The sequence below is a fragment of the Ambystoma mexicanum genome, chromosome 13 (assembly GCF_040938575.1).
Source record: "Ambystoma mexicanum isolate Mex_15411 chromosome 13, UKY_AmexF1_1, whole genome shotgun sequence".
Lineage (NCBI taxonomy): Eukaryota > Metazoa > Chordata > Amphibia > Caudata > Ambystomatidae > Ambystoma > Ambystoma mexicanum.
The window spans coordinates 207,546,944-207,563,224 of record NC_090938.1 but is presented as its reverse complement, the minus strand read 5'-3'; the positions used below and the strand labels follow the sequence as shown (position 1 = coordinate 207,563,224).

The 16,281-nt window shown below is 46.5% G+C and overlaps 1 protein-coding gene across 2 annotated transcripts in view; it reads left to right on the top strand.

Annotated features, from left to right (window-relative positions):
- ELAPOR1 (endosome-lysosome associated apoptosis and autophagy regulator 1) overlaps positions 1 to 16,281 on the top strand; it is a 550,309-nt gene that overhangs the window by 474,016 nt on the left and 60,012 nt on the right. The gene's annotated exons all lie outside the window — the stretch shown is intronic.

Here is a 16,281-nt window from a genome sequence, read left to right as displayed (position 1 = left end):
GCAGAATTTCAGCCTGGCATCACGACGTGTACTGCCCACATTCTCAAATTGTATGTATGAAATGTTGTGAGTGTTGAACGATCTGCTTAAATGCAAATCCCCAATTTAGTATTCAATATGTGCAGGTCCTGTTGTCGCACTGAGCCCTTTGCCAGCTTCTCTAAAGGCAAGGGCCTTGGCAACCAATTATGTTATTTGTATTTGTTTGTGTTTTTATTGCATTTCTATAGCGCTTGACATCTAAGCGCTATACAAAACAACCCACGGTACAATCACATGAGCAAATAAAAACAAAAGGGAACCAACAGATTACAAATATAGGTTTTCAGCCGAGTCTTGAAAAGCAAAAAAGATGATATAGAATGCAAGTAAAGGTAGAAAGGATTCCAATTCTTAGGGGCCAAAAGGGCAAAGAAACGGAACTGAGCGGAGCACGAGGGACAGCAAAAAGAAGAGGGATTCCGAACCAAGAGAACGAGCAGGCATGTAAAAGGAAATAAAGCCTGACAGATAGTGAGGCACTAGACCATACAGACACTTGAAAACAATACAAAGGAAATTAAAACGTAGCCGATTTTCAAAAGAGAGCCAAATTTGAAGAAAGTAGGGCAGAAGAAATAGACTCCCGCGAGCAAGAGAACAAAGAAACTGAACTGAAGAACGATAAATTGAACAAAGAGGGGTGAGATGAGATGCAGGAAGTCCCAAGAGTAGAGAACAACAATAAAACAAGCGAGACAAAAACAAAGAAATAAGCAGTTTAGCAGAGGAAAAAGTAAGAATATTAAAAAGTTGATAGAGACAGGAGCGGGAAATAGGGGAAACATGAGTAGAAAAGATAAGGAAGAAACTAGAATAACACCAGGGTTGCGAGCAGAAGAAGAGATAGGAAAAACAGATGGTGGAAAAGAACGTAAAGAGGGAGGAAGAGGAGGAGGAATAGGCGAAACTGGAAGAATATTATATGAAGAGTTGTTATAGCGCACCAGCCACCACTCTAGTGTTCTAGCAGAGTGGGGGCTTCTCTGGGAAGGGGCTCATTGCGCCCCTGGCCGGAGTAGCCAGAATTTAGTCTGTGGGACGCTTGAAAGGGGTGGAAGAAGGGGATAACGTTGAACAACGTTTAAATCCACTTAAAACATGTCTACCTTGAAGAAGGGGAGTGAGGGGTAGGGATGGAGTTTGTGGTCATATTAATGCTTGCAGGGTCAGTGCTGAACCATCAGGCCCTTAGCGCAGGTCAGAAAAGGACACATCCAAGAGCTCCTGTGAAGCAGTCTATACCCATGTGGGCAATTTCTATTTCTTACCCGGAAGTACTTAATTAGCCACTGAGTAATTGTGTGTGGTGGCCTTTAAGTGTGCACAAGCGTACCCTTAAAGTATGGTGGCTTGTTTATCCCTTAGGTGTTAGTGTAAGCTCGCAAACTGCTGAGAGATATAGACCTGGGACTGCCAGCCAACTGTCAGAAGGGACAGAGCCCAAAGTGGGCAGTGGGTGAGGAGAATGGAGGGGGGCATGCAGCGGAAGAGAAATCAGATGTATGGGCCGCCTCACAAAGTGCCATATTTACATGGTCTCAAACTGAGGGTGCACACAGTGCGAGGAAATAATGCAATAGTCTGATCATATATTGTAGACATGTGTCTGAGGGTGCCCCGTGTACAGGAACAGCTCAGGGTTCCTGTACAGGGGGCTGTGTGTGTTTCAGGAATGTCACCAGGTTGTTTGCATGGCACTTTATGCAGCAGTGAGGCCAACCACCACACAACACTGATTGTAGGAGCAGGGAGCGAGACTGCAGGCCAATAATTTAAGCGCCAGGGCCCCCAAAGTTCTTCACTGAAAGCACCCCTCAGCCCTGAATGGCCACACAGTGACTGACTTCCAGAAATGGATCATGTAAGCTCACAATGGTAGCTGCACATAGCACCCGCTCTGAGTTGATGAAGGCTGCAGCTTGGAATGGGAAGAGTGAACAATGCATGAGGCCTTTAATGCTCAATTGCTCTGCACAGTGCTTTAAGTGGGGTAAGACATTGAGGGGGGGCATCATTTGGGGTCGTGGCCTAAGAATTGATAGGCGTGGCCTAATTGATGGGCATGGCCTAAAGACGAACATGTAAAACTGGTCTGGCCTACATTACTAAGTACATATCGTGTAACAGACTGCTTGCTACATGCCTTAAAGTATAACAAATCAAAGGTCAAGGACATTACTTATTTATTGGACCCTTAACTGGGGCCATTGATGAATGGGTAGGTGTTGAGGAACATTAGCAGGTGCATTCAAATTTGTAAACAATTAATTGACACTTTCCCAGAACCCCACATAATAATCTTCAAGGGACTCCTTCTTTGCATGAGGTTGCTCACAGTGCCTTTCCTCAGAGGTGTGTCTCTCTTTTATCTGCCAGCTTTTCACAAGGGACAGTGGCATAAAAGCTTTTACTAGAGGGCCATTAATATTCAGCCATAAACATGAGGAAATAGTGGCCACATGGAGGGATGCTCGGCTTAGCAAAGCAATTAAATTAATGGCGCTGAAGCCCCTTTCGCAATCTGTATTAATTGCAGGCAAGATTTCCATGCAAGCAACCAAAGCCCTAAATGCTTCAGGGCACCTTTTGCCACCAAAGTCCTTAAAATCCCTGAAGGGATTGATGGTGTCTCTGTTTGGGAGCTAAAATTTCGTACACAGTCTTTGAATCTCATTTTCACCATAAAGTACAATTTCTTCATCATTAGGTACATTCTTTCCATCCAAGACACTAAAACTGGCTACAAGTTCTTTATCAGAGTCTGGAGCACACCTTTTGGCAAGGTTAACTGAAAGGCTTTTTATAAAATTACCTTCCATTCAGTGACACAGAGTTTGCCCTTCCTGGGAAATATGAACATCCTTGAATTGTCCACAATCAATTGCACTCTGAGCAGTAGAAGTAAACTCCCCAGGAGATTCTTTCATCACAAAAAATCTCCAGACTTGCCCTACCAAGAGTCTTTGTGCTTCCACAATTGTGATATCCCGTCTCTGAAGAGTCAGAGACAAGTCCTTTAGTTCTTGAAGGGCATCGCACATCAGCCTCAAATCTTTCACGAAAGAACAGGAGGTAAGCTTCCTAAGCAGACCCTCACATTTGCTTCGGTGCCTAATAGGTTTTGAGTGGTCCTTAGAAGCTTCTCCGAAATGCTTAAACAAAGCAGGGAAGCATTTCCATACAGCTTGAGCCGTCCTAAAGCTTGATGCAACCCATGGTGTGTCCAGCATTTTCCCTATCTTCTGCAGCTGGCAGCCATTTCTAGCTGTCTTGTGTTTTTTGGCGATGTGCTGTATGTGGCGTCCAAAGAGTCCAGGAACATTTTGAAATGATTGGCCTCGCCGACTTCATCAATTGTGTCCTCTACGGCCAGTCCAAGGCAGTGAGCTAGACAATGCCATGATAAAACAAGACATGGGAATTCAGCTCACAATAATGTTGTCTCCTCACCTTTGCTAACAAACATTACGGCTGCACCATCAGAACAAATAGCAATCCAGATCTCATGCAACAGGGTCTTTGTAATGCCAACATTCTCAAAATATCCCTGCAGAGCTGCCTTCATTGCCAAGGCATGTGTCTCTTGCAGCTCCAGTAGTGCAAATAAAATGGTGACTGGGTTACCATAAGCCCCAGAAAGACCCCTCAGATGAATAATCAATGTTGATTTGTTGCTGACAGTCGTGCTCTCATTCACAAACACAGCAATCTTTGGCTTGTGTTCTCTGATATAACACACTTCCTGATGGTCCACCAAATCAGGGTGATCTGTGAATGGCTGATTCTTTTTGGCCAGGCAGAAAACGGTGTGAAACACTGCATGTGCTTTCCAAATGTTTGCCACTACTTTGCTGTATCGCTTAGGTCATGTAGCTCTTTTTTCGCGCTGTTAGAATGTCTTCTGATGCCTAATGAGCACCACTTGACTTGTGCTCCATATTCTTCTTTCGGAGCTGCTTCTTCCTAGCATGTTTGCCAGAACTTGAAGGACCCACCTTTCCATCGGCCCATTCAAATTGATTGTGTCCTCCAACGTATTTCTCATCTTTGATATCTCGTCCAGCTTTGGCTGCTTTCGGCAAAAGAATTCTTGGAAGAGGGCGCGGTGTGTCGTTGGCATCGAGTCGCTGTCCCTCGAAGGCCTCTGTCAAGGGTGACGCCATCGGGGGTATAAGTAGCACACGCTGCGTCCCTTGGCTTCAGTTCCGTTTTTCCACAGAACGTGTTGCTTCGGAGACTCGGCGCACCTCGATAGTATTATTACTACGTAGTTTCTGCCAAAACGAAGAAAATCATCGAGCGACATTGACATGTCTTCGTCATCGACCCAGAGCAAGGAATGCAATTCGAAGATTTGCCTCACCAATCCGCATTTCTCTTGCCTGTGGTGTTTGGGGGAAAACCACAACACAATGTCCTGCTCGAAGTATCAGGCAATGACTGGCAAAGCCCTGCGAGAAAGGAAGGGGAAGTTGCAGGTAGGCCGTAAAGCCAAAACTGATCGGTCCTCGACTGTTGACTCTGGAGATCGCTCTCCTCGACGCAAGGGTGACAAAAAAGGATCGAGATCCGGTAGTTCTCGACAAAACGATTGAAGAGACGGCACCATCGGTCGCCGTCCTCTTCGTCAGATGATTCCCCCACTAAATTTAAGTGCCCCACCAAACATTCTTCATCTGCTGAGTGGAAGGCATTTTGTTTGAAAATGCTTGAAAAGTTCAAGAAGGGCAAGCCTCTGTCCGTGCCTTCTTCGGGATCCGGCCGAGAGCAGTCCCGTCCCGACACTCGTGCGTCCTCGAGCTCGGCTGGTCGAAGAAAAACCCATCGAGAGCCTTTGAGGTCTCCAAAGAAGAAAAGTAATTCGGGTCGAGACAAGCGCACAAGGTCCTCAATGCCATCAAAGACTCCACACACCTCGAAGACGAAAAATCTTTGAAGGGGGCCGTCGAACCCTAAACACCATCTGCGGCATTACCATCGACGCCATCGACTCCTTTGTCGATGTCAACGCTGAAACCATCGGCGCCGAAGATTCCTAAGGTTTCAGCGCAGCCCTCTGAGCATTTTAAGCCTGACAAGGGTGCTAAACCCAAGCCTTCTGCTAAGCTTGCTACACCTTTGGCATCTACTGAGAAAATTTACACTCCTTTGCACAGAAAGGAGTTAATCAAATCCCTTTCTTCGATTTTTGAGGAAGAAGAAGAAAGGTCTGAGTCTCAGGTTTGATAGTAAATATATTCTCAACCTCCAAGTCTCCCACCTCCTCTGCTTCCTCACCTGTGGATTCTTCGTCTGAGGAACTTCCGGAGGAAATCTGTCATCTTTCTCGCCAGGAGTTGTTAGGCTTTTCTTTGCAGATTTTAGGGTATGCTCCTCTGGAAGCCACACTGCCTATTAGCGATAAGATGGCAGTAGGGGCTCCCACGGAGTCCACCCCACTTCAGGGAAAAGCCTTTGCAGAAAAAACCTGATGTCGATCCTCTGATGGTTGATAATGGAATGACCGGGTAAATACTCTTCTTATCCTGTCGGTAGATCTTGAGAGCGTAGATCTTGAGAGCGTAGATCTTGAGAGCGTAGATACTACGATACCCAGAATGCACCGGACCCGGGAGAAAGATTGACTAGTTGCCGGTGAAGCTTCAGGTAGGAACAAGAATAGCCGTGGATAAGGTAGGAAATACTCAGAGGTAAAAGGGCGGAAGAGGAGAGGAGGAAACCAGGAGACCGGCACCGAACCACAGACGAGACGGCAGCAGAAATGCCAGAGGAGCGTTAAGAGTAACGCTGAAGGAGAAGAAACAAAGGCGAAATGCCTAGAGGGGAAAGTATAACTGAAGGAAGAAAGCGGAACACTCGAGCAGCGTGTAAACCCGACGGTGAAAGCAGGGTTGCAACGCGCCGAGTGCTAGCTTCGACGCATCTTTAAACACGTCATTGCGAAGTCAGGGTGAAACACTAGAACGTTACACCGACTTCGCCAGTAGGGTACTCAACTCATTTCCTCCTCCATCGTTCCCACAGCTTCCAGGGGGCTTGAATCATGACAGTATGACCCCTTTTCAATGGCATCCCTCCTGGTTTTCCGGGATGCTGCCTATGAAAAAGACATAGGAGCCGAGGAGCCTTAAGATTCCCTGCTGGTTCCCAGGTCCTTTCTGACCAGGGATATCCTTTCCAGAGTATCAGGTACTTCAATGTTCCATTCTTGTATCTGGAATCAAGAATACGGGATACTTCATATTCTTGTGGAAGGATTGTCTTTGTGATTTCCTTTTTGTATCTCCTTTGATGGGGATCAGATATATATTTTTTGAGTAGTGATGAGTGGAATACAGGATGGATCCTTCGTAATGACTGAGGCAACAACAGCTTGAACGCTACTGGATTGATGCATTCTGTGATGGTAAACGGACCTATGTATCTTGGGGCAAATTTCCCGGGATGAACCCACCTGGGTAGAAACTTGGTAGAAAGCCAAACCTTGGTTCCGATCTGCCATTCTGGATTAGGTCTTCTTTCTGGATCGGCCCACCTTTTGTATCTTTGTCGACTGTTTCTGAGAGCCTCTTGAGCCTTTTTATGGGTATCTTTCAGGATGCTTAAAACCTGATCAAGTGTGGGTGCTTTGGTAGGTTGGATTACGGAAAAAGGTAAATGTCTGGGGTTGTACCCATATGTACAATGGAACAGGCTCATACCAATGGCTGAGTGAAAGGTGTTGTTGTACGAAAATTCAGCAACTGACAGGAGTTGATACCAGTTGTCTTGTGCTTGATTACAGAAACACCTTAGGTACTGTTCCAGGGTACCGTTGAGACGTTCTGTTTGACCGTTACTTTCTGGGTGATATCCAGAGGACATGGCCCGCTGGATGTGGAGTTGCTTACAAAGAGAAGCCCAGAACTTGGAGGTAAATTGTGTTCCTCTGTCGGACACAATAGTAACAGGGACTCCATGGAGTCAGACTACTTCTCGCAGGAATACTTCTGCCGTTATGGAGGCAGAGGGTGTTCCTTTTAAGGCGGCAAAGTGAGCCAATTTACTGAATGAATCCACTACCACCATAATGGCCGTATGACCCATAGAATCAGGTAATTCCACTATGAAGTCCATTGATATGTGTTGCCAGGGTCCGGTTGGAGGTTCCTCTTGTTGTAGAAGGCCCAATGGTTTGGCTGTGCTGTATTTGTTTTGAGCACATGTGGGACAAGAGGAAACATATCTTTTGACATCACTGACGACAGTAGGCCACCAAAAGTGTCTTCTGATTAGCTCCAGAGAGGCTGCTTGACCCTTGTGTCCTGCCGTAGGTGTATCATGACACCATGATAAGGCCCTGGATTGAAGTTCTTGAGTAGGTAGGTACAACTGGTTCTCCTTAAACCAGTATTTTCCTTTCTTGTTTAATGATTCCTCAAGGGGAATGGGGTTGTCTTTTTGTGCATCGTACACCTGTTGTAGAAACAGGTTAACGGCGCACACAAATCTCTTTCCTGATAACAAAAGCTCTTGTCCAATGTACTTCCCAGATTCTTCTCCATAACTTCTGGATAGAGCGTCTGCTAATTGATTGTCCCTCCCGGGTACATAGGTGAGTTCAAAATCGAACTGAGAAAAAAAATAGGCCCACCTTGCGTGACGTGAATTTCGACATTCCATTTGTTGTAAAATACTTAGGTTTTGGTGATCTGTACGTACACAAAAGGGATGTTGAGCCCCTTGTAACAGATGCCTCCATTCCTCACAGGCTCTCTTGATAGCGAGTAGTTCTTTTCCGAGTACCGAATAGTTTCTTTCACTTGAGGTTAATGTCTTCGAATAGTAGGCTATGGGGTGTTCCAATTGATCTTCCTTCTTCTGTAAAAGGACAGCACCTATCGCTCCTTGGGAGGCGTCGGTTTCCAGAATGAAAGGTAATGACTGGTCCGGTTGTCTGAGTACGGGTGCCGAAGTAAAGGCTCTTTTCAGTTGATTGAATGCCAAATCAGCCTCTGGGCTCCATGTAAACTTCACTCCCTTCTTTAATAACGCAGTGATGGGTAAAACCATTTCTGAGAACCTGGCGATAAACTTCCTATAAAAGTTTGCTAGGCCCAAAAAACGTTGAACATCCTTGACTGACTCAGGAATAGGCCATTTGTTTATGGCTTCCGTCTTGTGTGGGTCCATCTCTATTAGATTAGCGCCTCGGATAAAGCCTAAATATGGGAAAGTGGTACCTTCAAATATGCATTTTTCTGGTTTGGCAAGAAGGTTGTTTTGACAGAGTCTTTGTAACACTTCTCTGACATGTTGACGATGGGTTTCCAGGGTGTTTGAAAAGATCAGTATATCGTCTAAGTATACAATAACTGATGTGAAGAGTAAATCCGCAAAGACCTTGTCCATAAATCGTTGGAACTGAGCAGGAGCGTTGACCAAACCAAAAGGCATAACACAATACTCATAATGCCCCAGAGGTGTTCTGAATGCCGTCTTCCACTCGTCCCCTTTTTTATTCTGAGCAGGTGATAGGCGCCTCTCAGGTCCAATTTGGTGAACCATTTGGCCCCCTGAACTGCTTCCATGATATCCTTGATAAGAGGCATAGGATATCTATCTCTGATAGTATAGCTGTTTAGACCTCTGTAATCTATGCATGGCCTAAGTTCTGTGGTCCCTTTTTTAGAAATGAAGAACAGCGATGCTCCCACAGAGAAAGTGGATGTCTGAATTAATCCATTCTGAAGGTTTGTATTTAGGTATTCCCTCAAAGCTTCTTTTTCTGGTAGGGATAACGGGAACATACGCCCGAATGGAACCACCGCCCCTGGCAGTAAGTCAATCTTACAGTCTTCTGGTCTGTGAGGAGGTAAAGGCCGGGGTTGCACGTCCAAAAAGATATCCGTGTAATCTTTGTATTGTGGAGGCACGATGTTTAGACTAAGAATAGGTACTGGTTTTTCTTGAGTTATGGTCTTTTCCGTTTGTGTAAAACAAGAACCAGAACAATATTCGGATTGGAATTCCACTGTATTAGCCTTCCAGTCAATACACGGATTATGTTTTCTGAGCCAAGGTATACCCAGTATAACTGGAAAATGTGCAGCCTTTATGAGATCGAAACCCAGTCGTTCTTGGTGGAAATGCATCTGTACCGATAATTCCTGGGTTTCTTCAATGATGGGTCCTGATGTCAAGGGAGTGCCGTCTACACATTCAACTGGAATGGGCTGGGTTTTTACCTTCCTCGGTATGGACTGACTTCTGGCCCATTGGTCGTCCATAAAATTACCTGCAGCCCCACAGTCCAACATGGCAAGACACTCCACTCCAGGGTGGTTCACCCATTTGAGGAATATTTTAAACACCATCAAATGATGGGATGCGTCCAAAGTGACTGAAGGGGTAGGAAGACAGGGATTAGCAGTTTGAACCCCTTCCTTGTCCCTGTTCAGGGTCGGGGTCTTTCGTTTCCCGCTTTTCTGGGAGGAACTTCAGGGCAGTCTCGGAGTAAGTGCCTCTCCGAACCACAATACAAACAGAGATTCAGGTCTTTCCTTCGCTTTCTTTCTGCTGCTGTTAAGGGTCCTCTGGTTGATCCGATCTGCATAGGTTCTTCGGAACAGGATGTTACGGATGTCTTCTCAGAAAGGATCGGGAGGTTAGGAGGTAACAGAGGGTAAGACTTGGGTCTTTTCTTTTCTGCTCGCCTTTCTGACAGGTGAAACTAAATCTGTAGAGCTAGTGTAACCAAATCCTGAAATGTGGAGGGTCTGGCAACTCTGGGCAGTTCGTCTTTTATTTCCTCTTGTAATCCTCTCCGGAATAAGGTTTGTTTAGCAGTATCCGGCCATCCGGTTTCTTGCGCCAGTCTTTGAAATGTGGACACATAAGATTGTACATCCGAAGTCCCTTGTTTGGTATCCAACAAGTTCTCATAGGAAGAATACTGTACTTCGGGTCTCTCAAAGCGGGTACGGAACAGCTGAACAAACTGACCGTAGTCATCCAACACAGGATCGGAACCTGTCACCAATGGGGTGGCCCATGCTAGAGCATTACCCACCATATTAGATATAAGAAAGCCAACCTTGGCCTTATCCTGTTCAAATGCCTTAGGGCGGAATGTAAAGTATATCAAACAGGCATCCAAGTACTCCTTGACCTTCCTTGGGTTCCCGTCATATTTGCCACATGATAGTGGTAATGGGGGGAGGTCTCCTCTTACTTCCTCCCTCTGAAGTAACTGTTGTCTCATGGCGGTATTATCTGCTCTGAAACCAGCATTATCAGTCTTGAGGTTCTGTACCTCAACATTGATCCCTTGGATAGCGTTCACCAACTCCTGGTATTGTTCTAGACTAGCCATGTTTTGGCGTTGCAAACTCTCTGGTTTGATAGTAAATATATTCTCAACCTCCAAGTCTCCCACCTCCTCCGCCTCCTCACCTGTGGATTCTTCGTCTGAGGAACTTCCGGAGGAAATCTGTCGTCTTTCTCGCCAGGAGTTGTTAGGCTTTTCTTTGCAGATGTTAGGGTAGAAAGCAGGGTTGCAACGCGCCGAGTGCTAGCTTTGACGCATCTTTAAACACGTCATTGCGAAGTCAGGGTGAAACACTAGAACGTTACACCGACTTCGCCAGAAGCGTACTCAACTCATTTCCTCCTCCATCGTTCCCACAGCTTCCAGGGGGCTCGAATCATGGCATTGAGGAAGAGGAGGTTCCTTTTGGTCTTGAGTTCGGAACTCCTAATGTGCCAGAATGTCTAATCTCAGAAGAGAGTAAAATGATAGACCTCATTGACACATTGCACAATGCCAGTGGTGTAGATACATCACCTGAAACATGAGTTCAGCAGACCAAAGCCAGGAGAACAAGTTGACTCTTCATACCGACAACTGATTTCAAAAGTAGTTGATTATCTGTGCTGGGCTAGACCACCTGTTAAATTCATCCAAGATGATCTTACTGACATTCTGGACCAAGGACCACCTACAGACTCAATCTTACCCTTTCATGTGGCCTTGCAAAATAGAGTGGCCAAAAATTGGGAGTCCCCGGATTCTATCCCTGCGGTGGATAAATCCCTCACAAGAAAATACTGCCCTTCCAGTCGCGACCCCGGCTATGTGTCTAAGCAACCCACTCCCAAGAGTTTGGTGGTCCAAGCAGCCACAGCTACATCTAATAAGGTGGTGTACCCTACCATCCCTCCGGATAGGGATGACAAGCGTGTGGATGGATGGGGCCGCATAGTATTTTCAGCTTGGAGTATGGCCCTAAAATCGGCCAACTGCACATGTGCCTTAGCAAAATTTACATACACTCTGTGGGAGTGCATTTCAATGACGGCGGAGCAAATTCCAGAAGGGGAAGAAAGAGAGGGTTTCCTAGCTATTGTTAGGGATGGCAAAGAAGCCATGCATGAATCCCTCTGGCGAGAATTTTTTTACCAAAAGCAGCCGAAGCTGGACGCGATATCAAAGATGAGGAATACGTTGGAGGAACATCCAGTCGAAAGAATGTTACCAGTTGGTAAGTAACTTGTTCTTCTATGCTTAGGAGCAAACCTTGCCCACTAGAGTGCACTGATAAGCCACCTATTGCTTTCATGTCCCTACATACAGAGCATCCAATGTGACCTGAAGCCAGAAAAATCCATTCATATTCCTTATTAAAATAGCACCATTGCCGCACGCTCCAGCAATCAGGGGTTAGAAGAGGCTCTTCTGCCACAGGCTGCAGTGTAGCGAGAGATGCACTGGAGCTTCTGGCCTCCTTAGCGCAAATATCCTGGCATATTTCTGCAGCCTCAGTACTCAAATTGACTGGGCTAGCTTCCTCATCCCCACTCAGACTGGTGGCAGCCTCCGCCACCTTACATCTTTTCACTGATGGCAAGTAGTCAAACAGAGAAGTCTGCAAAGACTTGTGCTTGGGAAGTACCACAGACTTTGCCTAAATCGTGAATGGCTGCAGAAAGTCTTGGAGAGATATATCACTAGCGCATCTGTTTGTAACCTGTGCACGCTCGAAATTCTCGCTTACTATCTGTAAAACATTAAAATGTGGTTTACTGCACTGAACATAGCTTATATGTAAGTTACTATATCTTATTTGTGAATCAGATTTTAAGCTACCCATGCCCTGCTCTCTTACGCTATCCACATGCATTTTTTATAGACCACACATTTCCAATAAGGGAACATTGCTACTGAGTCACATTGCAAAAGACACAATAGTTTTTGCCTGGTGGCATTTTTAAATGTGAATTTGCAACAGTTAAATAAACCGTATACCACTTGTGACAATTAGAATTTTCCGGAATATTGAAAAAGTAGGCAGGCAAGTATTGAGCTCCTTCACACAGATCAGACACCCTATGCAGTTTTCAGATACAATACAAAATTATGCAACTCCAGAAATGTGATTTGTTCAATAAGGGCTGTCTTTTAGCCTTGGCATCGAACGCAAGTGACCTCCACAGAGCTGAAACGTGCTAGCACAGCCAACAGTTGGTTCAACATCAGAGTTTGCTAATTAAAGTTGCCAGCTTCATTAATTGGGCCATCTGTGGCACAGAGTTTTCACAGTAAACAGGCATGGGAGTGCCTTTTTATTGCATGGGGTTCTTCCAATGGGCTGTAGGTATAGACTGAATTTGCAAGAGATAATATGGCCCAAATACTTTTATTGGTAACCATGCTTTCCCAATTAAAACACCTTAAAACCAAGCTTTCAATGATAATATAGGTGAATTGTCTGCAGTGAGTCACAGGTGGTCTCTGCGTTAAGTGCGAAACTCACTAATGAGCTTCGGCACTAGAGAACATTACCACCAAATACCGGTTTAAAGCACTCCTAGACCTTGTTTTTCCAACATCCCAACAGGTCATAAACCATACCACAGAGAAAGCAGCTGTTGGTGTAATTACCGACTGAGAATACAAAATATGCTTGGGCATAAAGAAAAAAGTGGCCCACATTTCCATTTCGCAGTACTTGAATTTTCATTAAAAAAACTCAGGACAAAAGTACTTTGGGAAGCATGTATGGCAAGTAGTGAGGCGAGGGTGCACTTAAAATAAAGCGTGAAATGAACCCCTTCCATTTCATACTTTATTTTAAGTGCACCCTACTTCACAAACACTGACCAGTGTGCAACGAGCAACAAAAAGGCACGTTAAAATGTGGTTGACAAATGCAAGCCGTTTGAATTCAATTAACCCACCCTCTCACTGAACACCCACAGCAGCTCAACTTCATTCTGTCAACGTTACCCTAAAACTCATCCACAATATGAAGCCTTTTCTGTCGTGTTATCACAAAACATGACTACATGAAAATGTGTAGGATAAAAAATGAAAGAAAAAGCGAGGGAACAAGCAGAGCAGAAAGTTCTTCACGGGAACAAAAAAATTAAAGAAAAATCGAGGGAACCGAAAGTAGAAAGTTCCAAACGGGAACAAAGAAAATGAAAGGAAAAGCGTGGTGACAGACAGCAGAAAGTTTGAAACGGGAAAAATAAAATAAAAAAAAAGCAAAGAAACAGAGAACAGAAAGCAAAGGGAACAAAGAAGAAATAAAGAAAGTGAAAGTAACAGAAGTGCCTGTTGCAGTTTTTCAGCTGGTCGAGGCGAACACACTGAAGTGAGAAGTTTGCCTCAACCAGTTGAAACTGCAACAAGAAACAGCAAAGCCAGTGGCAGCAGTTAGTTGTGACGTGCCAGTCACGATTGACGCATGCGCGAGCCTCGTTCTGGCTATGCGCATGCGCATTTCAATAAATCACGCCCGTGCGGGCATTTGCCACCGGGACACGGAACAGAACACATCGCGTCCCGTGTCTTCTTGTGTGCATGCCTGCGTACAAGCGTGAGTGCGGTACGACCCAAGGCACGGGCGTACACATAACATCTGGTGACGAAGTGGGATGCAAGCGGAGCGTTTGTTGACACACCGCCGCGTGTCATTCATCATAACGCTACACCGCTGAGCGTTATGAACCCGGCGCGAACACAGCGGACGTGTTTTCACGCACGGTAGGAGGCAGTAGCGGCCTGAAAAGGTGCTCGTGCGCTGCTTATACCTGAAAATACATCTGAACAATTTTTGGAAACCTAGCAGTCTTCACCATCCAGGAGGACTGCACCTGGACTAGTTGTCACTACACAAGGGGCAACTGAAGGGGAAGGCCCTCGTCACCTCGAACGTTCCATGATGACGCAGTGACCCAAGGTACGTCCACGGTTCACCCAAGTCCGGTTTGCGGCCTCTGAATCACCACGAGGTACCTGTGCGACCTGCGAACATGGCGGAAAGTGACGGCGAGGCAGAAACAGCGAGAGTGGCGGTAAGGAGACAACAGGGGGCTTTGTTACCCATGCAAGAATTCGACACATCCGGTCCCCCCTCCAAATTGGGCCCAAGATGGTTGTTGTGGACAACAAAATTGGACATGTACTTTACGGCAACTGGGGAAACCGATGATGACACTAAGAAAGCCACTCTCCTGTACTCAGTGGGCATGGACGTTCTGCGCATTTATGAGTCCCTCAACCTGCAGGTAGACACCTATGATGCTGTTAAAACTGCTCTAAAAAACTACTTCATTCCGTTGTCCAACATGGACTACGAGAGATTTCTGTTTAGTGGTGAAAAACAGCGGGATGAGGAGTCACTTGACCAATTCTGCGCTCGCCTGCGACAAATGGCCACAACTTGTCGATGGGACAATGAAGAGTCCATGATCAGGCATCAGGTCCTCCAAGGCTGTAGCTCAGGCAAGCTACGTAGGCAAGTGCTGAGGGAGCCTGGATGGTCTCTGCAACAGATTTTGGACAGCGGAAGAACATATGAACTGGCAGAATCGAGGGGCGCCAAAATGGACGCGGCGGTGCGTCCGGGAAAGTCGGAAGAAGCATTTGCCGTTGGGAGGCAGTCGGCGTCGAAAGCCAAATGGGGCCAGAAGTGCCAGGAAGCAGGCCCGATGCAAGGGGCGATGTCTATTTGCCAATATTGCGGATATGACCTGCCGCACTCTGAGGAGTGTCCCGCCAAATCGAGAACTTGTGGCCGATGCAATGGACCTGGACACTATGCCCGGATGTGTCGCGCTCCCGCCCCAATAACTGTACAGAGGGGTCCGGCCAGGGCACTTGGCAGGAATTTGAGGGGGCAGAGGAGCATCGCAGCGTTAGAACAGGAAATGCAGAAGCTCAACATGGCCGAGGAAGAGGAGGACGAGGAGGATGAAGTGTTCTTCATTTCGAGCATTGCAACAGGGGCGAAAAAGAAGAGACAACCCAAGTGTGTCGTGGACATTGAGGGAGTACCGACACAAGTGCTGGTCGACACGGGGGCCTCAGTCTGTGTGCTGGCGTCCGATCACTACCAATCTATCCCGGGACCACCGGTGCTAGATGTTTCGACAGTGAAAATGTTCACGTTTGCCGGAGACACGCCACTCCCAATCAAGGGCGTTTTCGTTGCGCCTGTGTCCAAAGGCGGCAAGACCATTAAAGCCCGATTTTTCGTCACAGACGTGAGCCCTCACTCTTTACTCAGCTGTGCGGCATCAGAGGCCGTGGACCTAGTGCATTTTGCATGGGAGGTCTACCAAGTGGACATTGAGCAGCTACTGGGCAAGTTCTCAGGAATTTTCAAGGGTGTGGGGAATTTGAAGGCTCCCCCGGTACGTCTACACATTGACGACACCATCAGACCTACGGCTCTCAAGCATCGCAGGATCCCGTTTCACCTCCGAGAGAAGGTAGAGGAGGAGCTCCGATCGCTCATGCAGATGGACATTATCGAGAGGGTGGAGGGCCCAACTCCCTGGGTCTCGCCCATCGTGGTGGCCCCAAAGCCAAAACAGCCCAGAGCGGTGCGCATATGTGTAGATATGCGTCTCCCCAAAGCCGCCATCAAGAGGGAGAGACACATTATGCCCACTCTTGATGATATTATTGGAGAACTGCAGGGCGCAAGAGTTTTCTCAAAGTTAGATCTACGTGCGGGCTATCATCAGCTCGAGCTCTACCCAGACTCCAGATTTATCACGACATTCACAACACATGAAGGTCTCTATCAGTTTAAGCGCCTGAGCTTCGGCATTTCATCTGCCGCCGAGGTCTTTCAGAATACCATCAGGGGGGCGCTGGCTGGCCTCAAAGGTGTTTTGAATATGAGTGATGACATTTTAGTGTTTGCGGAATCGGAGACAGAACACTTGAAAAGGCTGCACTGCATA